The sequence below is a fragment of the Geotrypetes seraphini genome, chromosome 7 (assembly GCF_902459505.1).
Source record: "Geotrypetes seraphini chromosome 7, aGeoSer1.1, whole genome shotgun sequence".
Classification (NCBI taxonomy): domain Eukaryota; kingdom Metazoa; phylum Chordata; class Amphibia; order Gymnophiona; family Dermophiidae; genus Geotrypetes; species Geotrypetes seraphini.
In genome coordinates this window covers 128,323,672-128,337,059 of record NC_047090.1, presented here as the reverse complement: position 1 = coordinate 128,337,059, position 13,388 = coordinate 128,323,672, and positions in this window count along the sequence as shown.

Here is a 13,388-nt window from a genome sequence, read left to right as displayed (position 1 = left end):
ATTAACTATTTGATGATCATGTATATCGTTTGTCGAGTAGTTATTTCTTAGGTTTTTAATTTTTGAGTCGAAATGTTGTGCTAGATCGTTTGCTGAAGGTAGCTTACTATTATGCATGGATTGAGTGTAGCGTGTGGTGTCGAATAGATTCGTAACTAGGTTGTAACTTTTGTATTGATTGCTTTTGAGTTAATGTTGGATGGATCAATTTTTGATGAGTAGAAAGCTTTACATTTTTCTTTTATCAATTGTTTGTAGATTTTTATGTTGGATCTCCAGTTGTTCTGATCTGATAATTTTCCTGTTTTTTTCCAGATCCTTTCCAATCATCTTACTACTTGTTTCATTTTTAGAAGTTCAGTGTCAAACTATTTATTGTATTTATTTGAACAGCTTCTGCTATTTCATTTAGGGGCAATTTCATCTAAAATGGATCATCCAATGATCCCAGAAATCGACCCCTTCTTCTATCTCCTCTCGTAATTCATATTGTGACCAATATTCCTCTGGATTGATATAGCCCCTTGTGATATGTTCTTTTTTTATCCTTGGGTGTGTTTTGGATTTTAGATGGGACCAGATTAGAGTAAAATAATAAGTAAAGTGATCAGACCAGATATCATGACACCAAGTACCATCAAGTAGAGAGATGGAAGGTTCTAGTATCTCCTTTGTGGACATAGCTACTACATCTAGATGATGGCCTTTTTCATGTGTTTGTGTGGTTATAGGGAGATTATAATTAAGCAAAGATAGAAAGTTTTTGAAATCTTTCACTTCTGGATTCTCTTCTTCGTCTAAATGTAAATTTATGTCTCCTGCAATAAGGTTATATGAAGGACTAATCGAATTATGTAGAACAAATTCGCAGAAGTCCTCTCTAGCTTTTATCCAGCTTTTTGGTGGAACATAAAATAATATGCAAGAAAGGGATTCTTCTAGTTCCTTATTGCTAATTTTACATGCTAATATTTCTAACTGATTGGTCTTTTTGGTATCTAATAGTTCAAACTCAAATCCTTCTTTAAAAATCACTGCTAGTCCTCCCTCTCTTCTGCCATCATGATTTAACATGTGAATTTTAAAATTATATGAGGGGGTGCTGAAAGGTTCTCAGCCCAACCAATCAACTTCCTAAATTCTGAGCATTGTTTTGACACTGTAGGTGAAAAGAGTATCATCTTATTTGTTAAGTGCCAATTTGCAGAAACTAAATTCTCTGTTTTGACTTTGTTTCAGATTATTGATTGAACCATATCTGCGTCATTCTCTTCTTGGTTGGGCTGAGAACCTTTCAGCACCTCTTCGTAGATGCCCTTGAACCAACTCTATCCTCTTTTTATCCTTTTGAAAGTGCAGTCTCAAGTCTTGAACACAATGGACAAAATCCTATGTGGCACAAAAAAAAAAAATCAGCGCTGAAAAAAATGGGTGCTGAGTGCTATTATGTAAATGACGATCCAAGTTGCGTGCCATTTGCAGAATAACACCTGGGCCTGGGATCCACATCTAAATTTCAGGTACAGATTGGGTGTATTCTGTAACTTAGGTACAGATTGGGTGAATTCTGTAACAGTGCATGCAAATTCTTGGCATGCCCATGTTCCACTCATGCTCCTCCCATGGCTGTGCCCACTTTTCAGATGCACAAACGTGAATGAGTGCACATCTTTATAGAATACGCCTAACAAGATAAGTATGTAAATTCTAATTGTTGCTAATTAGTACCAATAATTGATTATTAAGAGCAAAAAATGGATACCTATGTTCCACACTCAAAATGAAATACTTCAAACCAAACCAAAGCAGAACAATAGCTCCTGGATGTTACAAGAAACATAGACAAATAAGTGCCAAGTTTATTAAATATATTTAATATAAAACATTTCAATATCACATGACTACATAAGCCAAATCAGTCCAGTACCAGCCAAACATTCTAGTAAAAGTTCAGTAACAAAGTGGTTGGACCCGACAGAGTCCGTGTTTCAGCAAGCTTCATCAGAGGTTCTGATGATAAAAATAAGGATGAAATTTAGAAATGTGATGTTTAAAAATGAAGATTATTGAATGTCACAAAACAAATCAATGTGCTACTTCAGGAGATATTCCACTCTTGGAACAAAATCCAATTTGAAAGAAGATAAAACATGAACTTTTACCAGAATGTTTAGTTGGTCCTGGGCTGATTTGGTGTAGTGATTAGAGCTACAGCCTCAGCACCCTGAGGTTGTGGGTTCAAACCCCACACTGCTCCCTCTGACCCTCTAATCCTCTACTGTCCCAGGTACATTAAGTAGACTGTGAGCCCACTGGGACAGATAGGGAAAATGCTTGAGTGCCTGATTTGTAACCTGTTCTGAAGTCCTGTAGGAGGACAGGCTAAAAAAATCAAATAAAGTTAGGTACCTAACTTACCCGCCCTTTTACTAAACAGCTATAGCGGTTTTTAGTGCAGGCTGGTGCGCTGAATGCTCTACACTGTTCCCGACGCTCATAGAGTTCCTATGAGCACCATCAGCAGTGCAAAGCATTCAGCATGCTGGACACCGCTAAAAACTGCTATTGCGGTTTTGTAAAAGGAAGGGTTAATTAATTGGGTGATAGGTGCGATTCTACAAAAGATAGGCTGCGTTGGCCCTATGTGCCTAAGGCCCTGCCCATAGGAAGGGCCTAAGGCAACTGGGCCAATTCCAGTTGGCCCAGGTGCCTAAGGCCCCTCCTAATTTCAATTTTGGTGGGAAAGTTAGGTTGCCACAATTTTGATGGGAAAGTCAGTTGGTCTCTTTTTTTCCCCATAGAATGGGAATGTCGATTTCTACTTGATAAGACACAGCAAGACTCGGAAACCTGCAACAAGCACAATGGCAGCTGCGGAAAGCCTGAAAGAACATATAATCCAGTTTCACGGGGAGAACAACTTAAACTCAACAAAGACTATGGGAATAAAAGAGATCAACTGATTTTTTCCAACAAAATTCAAACATGTGACCAACTGACTTTCCTACCAAAATCCAAATTGGTGACCAACGGCCTGCCCTTTTCTCAATCAGGTCACAAGACCCACTATTTACAAGGGCAAATTGCAGACCTCACAGCATACCCTGAAGAAACCCACAGCGTTGTGGCTGAAATGTTGGTTTCTACCTGAAAAGACACAGCGAGACCCAGAAACCTGCAACAAGCTTATACAAATGCTCTATCTCCTCTATTTTCCTCTCCCTATATACCCAGGTATCCTTCTGTTTTTTCACCATTGCTTTTTTCACCTGTTTGGTCACCTGAAGACCATCAGATATGATTTCCCCAGGGCCCTTTTTCCGTTTGTGCAGACCCTATACTGTAGTTCCCCATTGAGAGTTTGCTGCCTAAATGCCTAACCCTGCATTTTTTAAAGCATTAAATCTAAGCTGTCAAATACTAGATCATTCTTCAAGCTTCACTAGATCCCTTCTCATGTTAATCTACTCTTTCAGGGTGTCTACTTTATTGCAGATTTTGTATCATCTGAAAAAAAGGCATACCTTTCCCAACAGCCTTTCTGCAAAATCACATATGAAAATGTTAAAAAACATGGCATCAAAGTGGCACACCACTAGTAATAGCTCTGTTTTCAGAGTAAACTCCATTTACTACTACCTCCTGTCACCTCCTTATATGTAGAATAAGCAGCAAAAAAAATCTGTTTAACTCTTTTTGGATCTTGCCAATTACTTGCGATCTGGATTGACCACTGTTGGAAACTGGATACTGGGCTTATTAGACCTTTAGTCTAGCACTCATGTTGTTATAAATCTGATCAATTTCTTTGATTAGGTGACCAGAGAGATGGATCAGAGGAGAGCAGTAGATGTGGTGTACTTAGATTTCCATGAGGCCTTTGCCACAATTCTGCATCAGTAATGAAAGCTGTTGATATGAGCCCCAGAGCTGAGATTGTGAGGTCATAATGCCTCATTCCACCAATGTCTAAGAGCCAACCCTCACCAGTGATGTCACAATGGCTTCATTATCCTATACTTGGCTCACATAAGAATCAGAGTATGGATAGACGTAGCTACTAACCCTCAAATCTTGCACTGAAGAATGCTGGTGTAGAAGGACTGAGGTTGAGATAGACTCTAAAGAATGACATGGGATTGTTTCCCACGGTTATCTGCAGGGATGGGAACGGTGATGAATTTTGTCACTGTGAACTTTGGACTTTACCTTCTACATGGAGAATTGAGGAGAATACCACTGTGCACCCATCTGCACTTTTGGAAGAGCCAGAAAATTACCTTTGCTTGAAATAAGCCCCTCTAGGAATGGCAAAATGTGCAAGATTTTCTGTCTACATCTATTTTTATATCTATATTTTATCAGTGCCATATTACCTATGTGAATTCAAAAGCCCAGACTTATTGCAAAACATATGATCACCTGCCTTAAATTATAGGAGTTGCCGCTCATCTTCCCAGTCTTGGAGATTGCTGTTTCCATTCTGGATAGCAGGCAATGGCAGCAATATCTAACATATTAAAGAATATTGCAGCTGGCCACCTTCTAGCTTTCTACTTACATCTGTAATATTTGAAAAGATGGTCAAGAGTGTTCATCTCACTTTTGCTTGCACTGTAATGCTCAATATCTTTTTTCCTGCTTTCCCCATTTACAACCCCATCTTGATGCATAATAGAAAGGAGAAGTTCAGCTTTGCTTGTCTGGGGTAAATATGAAACTGTGACATATTTTCTGTCAAAATCAGAGATTGATGACAGTGGTCCTCTGGGTAAATGAGGCTGTAGTTCAGTGGGGCAGGAAGCACATATGGCTTATTGTGTTCAAATATCACCACAAACAAAAACCCCTCAATGCTCCATTTAATAAAGGAAAGACCAAAACCAAAACACAAGTTTTATGAATACATCAATCTTTTGGATCAGCTAGGTGATTCCAATAAGGGACCCTTGATGAAGACATTTCTGCATGCTGAAACATGGGTCTTTTTCATCTAATTGGTTCCTCAAATGCTTCACCACCTGCCAGCTGCGTCCTTCTGATTTAGCCTGTTCTTTCTCTCCGGATCTCAAATAAAAGCAATACCTCAGTGAGTGACGCATTGTACACATTCCTTGAGTTGAGCTGCCCAGATTTCAGACTGTTGAATTCAGCAATAAAAATTCATTTGAGGCTGCTGCACACTGTGCGGATGGTTTCATGGATGGATCCACTAGCACACCCAAGTCTCTCTCAAGTCCAGTGTCTCCCAGCAGTCCCCCTCCCATTCGAGTACAAAATGGGAGGGGGACTGCTGGGAGACACTGGACTTGAGAGAGACTTGGGTGTGCTAGTGGATCCATCCATGAAACCATCCGCACAGTGTGCAGCAGCCTCGAAGAAAGCCAACAGGATGCTGGGCATCATCAAGAGGGGCATAACATCCAGGACGCGGGAAGTCATCATGCCGCTGTATCGAGCGATGGTGCACCCACATCTGGAATACTGCGTTCAATATTGGTCGCCGCACCTCAAGAAGGACATGGCAGTTCTTGAGAAAGTCCAAAGGAGGGCAACGAAACTGGTAAGAGGGCTGGAAAACTGCCCATACGCCGAGAGGCTGGATAAACTGGGGCTCTTCTCTCTGGAGAAGAGGAGGCTCAGGGGGGATATGATAGAGACCTTCAAAATACTTAGGGGCATAGAGAAGGTGGACAGGGACAGGTTCTTCAGACTAAAAGGGATGACAGGTACAAGGGGGCACTCAGAGAAACTGAAGGGGGATAGGTTCAAATCAAATGCAAGGAAGTTTTTCTTCACCCAAAGGGTTGTGGACACATGGAATGCGCTCCCGGAGGAAGTGATCCGGCAGAGTACAGTACAGGGATTCAAACAGGGATTGGACGGACTCCTGAGGGAAAAGGGGATCGTGGGGTACTGAGGGAGGTGCTGGGGTGTTGCATAAGTATAGACAGCTCACCAGGTCGTGTAGGTGAAAGGCCGGATGGTTAGGACTTTGATGGGAAGATAGGACTTCGATGAGATACCTAGGGGGCAAGGGGGCCCCTTCTGGTGATTCAGGCAGGTCATGACCTGTTGGGCCGCCGCGGGGGTGGACTGCTGGGCGGGATGGACCTGTGGTCTGACCCGGCAGAGGCACTGCTTATGTTCTTATGTTCTTATCCGGTTTACCTGTGTTCTTCTCAAATCCTTTCTTCTTATTTCCCCTTTTGTGATAACTGTCTTGAAAGGTTTTGCAAAGTGCCAGTTGTACTACAACAAATAGCATTGAAGCAAAGGTTCCATATATGATGTCCAAAAGGTTTCAACTGGACTCGGAATTAATTGTTCTAATTCATACCAGTTTAGATAAGAACAAATTATAGATTTCATGTAGAATTGCAAATAAAATGTTTTTGTAAATTACATTGCCATGGCATTTTAACAACAATAACAAAAAAAGTGATTTACACAGAAACATGATGGCAGATAAAGGCCAAATGGCCCATCTAATCTGCCCATCCACAATAACCATTATCTCTTTCTCTCTCTGAGAGATCCCACGTGCTTATCTCATAAACAACATATGAGGGGTGTTCAATAATTTATCTACCTGAGTATGAAAGAAAATAGCAAGCATGATGAAACAAGTCTGTGCATGTTGTGACATGTCTCAAGGTTACTCAGGCACAGTTGCAGCTCAGTGCAAATCTAACATTCCAAGAGATAGGATGTCAGGAGAGTCCTCGTACGAATCAAGTAAGAAACTGCTAGATTTGGAGCACCATTCAGTGATAACATTTTACTCACAAAAGAAGGGAAAAAGCAAAGGAGATCCATGAACACGTGACTGCAGTTTATGGTGAGTCTGCCCCATCATTCTACAAAGTAAAATTTTGGAGCAAGCAGTTTAAGTGGGGTTGAGAGTCCATTGAAGATGACCCTTATACTCATGGACTGTGGAAGCAACTTCCACAGAAATGTGCAAGAAAGTTGAGGATTTAATTTTGGCAGACAGATGAATTAAGGTTTCCTGAATAGTAGAAATGGGCTTCTCGGCAGGTACAGTTTGGAAAATAATTAATGAAAAGTTGGGCATGTCCAAGGTTAGTACAAGATGGGTTTCAAAAATGCTGACACCATGTCAGAAGGCCACGAGGTTCCAGTGCTGTCAGAAGAACTTGGAGATGCTCTAAGACCAAGTGAATTTTTTTCAGCATTTGGTGACTGGAGATGAGATTTGGGTCTATTACAGAGATCCTGAGTCCAAAATGGAGTCAATGCAATGGAAGCACAGGTCATCCCCCACCCCAGAAAAGTTCAAGACACAAAAATCTGCAGGCAAAGTCATGGCAACTGTCTTCTGAGATGATGAAAGACTTGCTTCTGGAGTTCATGCCACACAAGACAACCTTAACCAGAGAGAGTTATGCTAACACAATGATCACTTTGCGGGAGTCAATCAAGGAGAAAAGACGAAGAAAACTCACAGCAGGCGTGCAGCTTCATCACAACAATGCACCGGTGCACATGTCATGATAATCACAGGCTACCATCCAAGAATGTGGGTTTCAGCAGCTGAACCTGAAGGGAGATAGGTTCAAAACAAATGCAAGGAAGTTTTTTTTTCACCCAAAGGGTCGTGGACACTTGGAATGCGCTACCGGAGGAAGTGATCAGGCAGAGTACGGTACAGGGATTCAAACAGGGATTGGACGGATTCCTGAGGGATAAAGGGATCGTGGGATACTGAGAGAGGCAGTGGCGTACCTAGGGGGGGGCGGGGGGGGCGGGCCGCCCCGGGTACCAGCCCTAAGGGGGTGTTCCCGGCCTTGCCGTTCAGTCCCCCGCCACCCCCGAAGGACCGCTCGCCCCACTGACCTTCCTGCACCATCTGTGAAGCAGCCCGCAGCAGGATCGCGAAGTCAGCGTCAGCATCCCTGCGCTGCTTCCTGCGCCGCGATCCCGCCCCACCCTGAAGGCCTGATGCCCCGACCCACCCCGAAGGACCGCTCGCCCCCCTGGCCTCCCCGCACCACCTATGAACAGCCGCAGCAGGATCGCGAAGTCAGCGTCAGCATCCCTGCGCCGCGATCCCGCCCCTCCTCTGACGTCAGAGGAGGGGCGGGACCGTGGCGCAGGAAGCAGCAAAGGGATCGCTGACGCTGACTTCGCGATCCTGCTGCGGCTGTTCATAGGTGGTGCGGGAAGGCCAGGGGGGCGAGCGGTCCTTCGGGGTGGGTCGGAGCATCAGGCCTTCAGGGTGGGGCGGGCGGGCAGGCAAGCAGGCTTTCAAGGGGGAGGGGGTGACAGGCAGGCAGGCAGGCCTTCAAGGGGGGACAGGCCTTCGGGGGGGGGTGCAGGCCTTCAAGGGGGGCAGGCAGGCCTTCAGGGGGGTGCAGGCCTTCGGGGGGGGGGGTGTAGGCCTTTGGGGGGTGCAGACCTTCAAGGGGGTGCAGGCCTTCAAGGGGGGAAAGGCAGGCAGGCCTTCAAGGGGGGGACAGGCCTACAAGGGGGGGACAGGCCTACAAGGGGGGGGACAGGCCTACAAGGGGGGGGGGACAGGCCTTCAAGGGGGGGTGCAGGCCTTCAAGGGGGGTGCAGGCCTTCAAGGGGGAGACAGGCCTTCAAGGGGGGGGAAAGGCAGGCAGGCCTTCAAGGGGGGGACAGGCCTACAAGGGGGGGGGGGACAGGCCTTCAAGGGGGGGTGCAGGCCTTCAAGGGGGAGACAGGCCTTCAAGGGGGGGAAAGGCAGGCAGGCCTTCAAGGGGGGGGACAGGCCTTCAAGGGGGGAAAGGCAGGCAGGCCTTCAAGGGGGGGACAGGCCTACAAGGGGGGGACAGGCCTACAAGGGGGGGGACAGGCCTACAAGGGGGGGGGGACAGGCCTTCAAGGGGGGGGTGCAGGCCTTCAAGGGGGGTGCAGGCCTTCAAGGGGGAGACAGGCCTTCAAGGGGGGGAAAGGCAGGCAGGCCTTCAAGGGGGGGACAGGCCTACAAGGGGGGGGACAGGCCTACAAGGGGGGGGACAGGCCTTCAAGGGGGGGTGCAGGCCTTCAAGGGGGAGACAGGCCTTCAAGGGGAGGAAAGGCAGGCAGGCCTTCAAGGGGGGGAAAGGCAGGCAGGCAGGCCTTCAAGGGGGGGACAGGCCTACAAGGGGGGGAGAAGCTACAAGGGGGTGGTACAAGCCTTCAAGTGGGGGACAGGCCTTCGGGGGGGGTGCAGACCTTCAAGGGAGTGCAGGCCTTCGAGGGGGGTGGTGCAGGCCTTCAAGGGGGTGCAGGCCTTCAAGGGGGGACAGGCCTTCAAGGGGGGAAAGGCAGGCAGGCAGGCCTTCAAGGGGGGACAGGCCTACAAGGGGGGGGGGAGAAGCTACAAGGGGGTGGGACAGGCCTTCAAGTGGGGGACAGGCCTTCGGGGGGTGCAGGCCTTCGGGGGGTGCAGACCTTCAAGGGGGGGGACAGGCAGGCAGGCCTTCAAGGGGGGGACAGGCCTACAAGGGGAAGGGACAGGCCTTCAAGGGGGGTGCAGGCCTTCAAGGTGGGACAGGCAGACCTTTAAGGGGGGACAGGCCTTTGGGGGGGGACCATGATTTAGAAGTACACAGAGGGAAGGGGGTGTTCAAAGAGACATGCATATGCCAAACTTTGGGGGGGGAAGAAATAATGGGTCTGAAAATAGAGGAGAGGGAGAGAGATGATGGACCATGGGATTTAGGGAGGGAAGGAACAGAAAGGGAGAGAAATTGGACACAAGGGATGGTGTGGAGGAGGGATAGAGATACTGGATAGGAGGGTAATTAGGAAAAGAAACGGAGAGATGGTGGACTCTGGGATGGTGGGGAAGGAGGGAGAGATGCCGGATGAAAGGGTATTTAAGAAAAGGTGGATCTGTGGAGGGAGATGAAAAAAAGGAAAGATACCAGACTTCCTGGGAAGGGAAGGGAAATGGAAAGGGAGGACAGAGTTGGCAGATGGATGGTTAGCATGCAGAAAGAAGGAGACCCTGGCAAGCAAGTTATCAGAAGAAAACCAGAGCCTTGGACCAACAAAATTTGAAATATAACCAGACAACAAAAGGTAGAAAAATTAATTTTATTTTCTGTTTTGTGATTATAACATGTCAGATTTGAAATGTGTATCCTGCCAGAGCTGGTGTTGGACTGCAAACGTGAGCTAGGATTTAACAGAAAGAGGAAAAGTCCTTTTTGTTTCTTTATTTTATTTACACCACAGCGCCAGTGTGGTTAGGAGAAGCCAAAGGGGGTGAAAAAGCTATAAAACCCACCAGGAGTTTTGAAAAAAATCACCCAACTGGGCAGGAAAATCGAATTGAAAAACCAATTCAATAGGGCTGAATCGAATCAAAATTTTTTTTTCCCTGTATCTGGCAGCATTAGTTTGCGCTACTGTCTTAGACTTTAGGACCTGGGATTGGGGAGAGATGGCATCCTCAGTACTTTATAATGCAAGTGAAACGAGGATTTGGTCAGACTTTTGAAGGGTCTGCAGAAAAAAAATATTGTATAGGCCGGGGACATGAGACAGCAGGAAATGGGAACTTTTCTTCCTTCTATTTTTGTGAATGGAAAGGCTGAGGATGTCAGAGAGGTCAGTTAAAATATGTGCTTTATAAGAAAATATAATAATGTGTTTTATAAAGTTTATAGCATAGCTGGCCTACCCAGTGAGGTGTTCCTAGTGGTGATGGTGGCAGCGTGTCAATGTGTTGAGAGGAAGAGGTGGTCTGGGAAATTCTGCTGAGCAAACTCCGGGCCCATTTCCACCCCCCAGTTAGTCCACTCCACTCAACTGATTCACACACTGAGTGGGTCTTTGGGTGTTGTTTTGGGATCTCTTCCAGTGGTTTATCTCCTTCTGGTCCAAGGAAGGAAACTTTGTTATCCTTAGCATTGACCTACAGAATATGTTTGTAACAGCGCTGCTTGTGTGGCATTAGGCTATGTAGTGATCGAAAGAAAAAAACAGACCTTTGCACATTTTTGCACTATATGGTGGGTGTATGAGGAGATTCACATTTCCTGCACAGCTAAGTCCATGTGAAGTTACCTTGTGCTGTATTTGACATCTAGCAAGGTCTCTGTTTGAAAGGAAAGATCTAAACTTAAAAATGAAGTGGCCAGAAGTTATGGTAAAAGCAGATAGTGTAGCTGGTTTTAAGAAAGATTTGGACAAATTCCTGGAGGAAAAGTCCATAATCTGTTATTAAGACATGGGGGAAGTGTCTGCTTGCCCTGGATCGGTAGCATGGAATGTTGCTACTCTTTGGGTTTTGACAAGGTATTAGTGTCCTGGATTGGCTACCATGAGAATGGGCTACTGGGCATGATGGACCATTGGTCTGACCCAGTTAGGCTATTCTTATGTTATGTTCTCATCTGTAGGGGCCTTTGTTTTCACTTCTTATTTTAATGTATTTTTTTTCTGGGAACTTATCAGTGTTTTTTATAATGGGAACAAAAATGGAAGAGAATTAATGTGTGTGGAATGGGGGGTAACTAATTTCTTCAGCTAAATAATTCAATCCACTTCAAACAGACATAGGAGAACTTGTGCACCATTCACACACCCTCCAACCAAAAACGTCAAAAGAAAAAAACTGTTCGACAACCTCCTAGCCATTCGAGCTGCAACACTCGACCCCCAACTCTACAATCAATTGATATCAACCACAGACTGCAAAACCTTCAAAAAGAAATAAAAACCCTTCTATTCAAAAAACACATAAAACCGAACTAACACAATCAGAACTGTCCCAAGCATCACCTGCAACTACTCCATATGTACTTCTAATGTCATGACAATTTAGACATAATTTATGTTATGTTATGTTTGGAATAATGGTTACATATATGAGGTTCAATAAAAGAAAATTTTCACTGCCTGTTTCTATTCTGACCATTTATTCCATTTCATGGTTATTGCAAAAAAAAAAAAAAAAAAAATTTTTTTTACATGGGGGGGGGGGGGTGTCAAAAAATGATGGGCCCCGGGTGCCACATACCCTAGGTACGCCACTGGAGAGAGGTGCTGGGATGTAACACAGGTATAGAAAGCTAACCAGGTAATAAGTATAGAAACCCAACAGGTCGTGCATGTGCAAGACCGGAGGGTTAGGACTACGATGGGAAGATAGGACTTCAATGAGAAACCAAGGTGGCAAGGGAGCCCCTTCTGGTGATTCAGACAGGTCGTGACTTGTTTGGGCCACCGCGGGAGCGGACTGCCGGGCAGGATGGACCTATGGTCTGACCCGGCGGAGGCACTGCTTATGTTCTTATGTTCTTAACCATCCACCCTACAGTCCTGACCTGGCTCCCTCGGATTATTTCCTGTTCTAAGTTTTGAAGAAATCTCTCCATGGACAACAGTTTTCAAGTGCTAAAGATGTCAAGGAAGCTAAGAAGTCCTGGTCTGAAGTTCAAAATGAAAAATTATTTTCAAAAGAGTTAAAGTCCTTGCAAGAAAAATAGATGAAGTATATGGAGCTAATTTTTGAAAATTCTTTTTTTTCCTACTGAGGTAGGTAAATTATTGAATGCCCCTCATACATTCCCTCTATGCAACCTCTGCAGTCCAGGGAAACCCATGGAAGAAGGTGGCTTATTAACCATGAATCCCACATCTGAGGTGGCACTCCCACTTTCCCTGGCTCTGGGCATAAGGTCTCCCTAATTTGAACTTATGCTTCTGTGTGTAAAAACAGGAAAATGTTCCCTGTAAAAATTGAGTGCATTTATAAAGTTCAGTGGAACTAAAGAGCAATCATACAGGTCTTGAAATGACTTAGTTACAAGATTTATACAGTTATGAGCCAATGACTTACTTCAAAACTCTTTACAGGTTTTGAATAGATTTAAACAGAGAACAAAATGTCTTCATACATATTTCTACAGTTAACAATTTTTTTCACTGTATAGATTTCAGACTTCTTGATGGCATAAGTCTCCTGAAATAATTCTGAATCCATCTGCAAAGCTGAAAGATAAATATTTTTCTTATTTAGAAGGGTTGGAAAGGTGGCATAGAAATCATTAAACTGCCTGAATGAGTCAATAAAACTCCTTTTACTGTTCTTCGGCAGAACATTCAGATTGGTGGGGAAAAGCATTCCACAGAGCAAGCTAGCTGAGTTATTGCCTGACGAGAGCCATCTCACTTCAAAAAAACTCACACTTCAAAAACCTTACAAGTCATATTAATATTTGAAGATTTGTCCAGTTAACTTTAGGAGGTAGCTAGACAAATCTTCATGTTTAGAATGACTTCTCTCTCTCATCCCTTCCCCACTGACCAGTTAAATTTTATGTGGGCAACTTGTAGCAACACAAAATTTAGATGAATAAAAAGAGGTTGTGCTAGGAGCATTTCCAGGACATAGTTTAGCATTA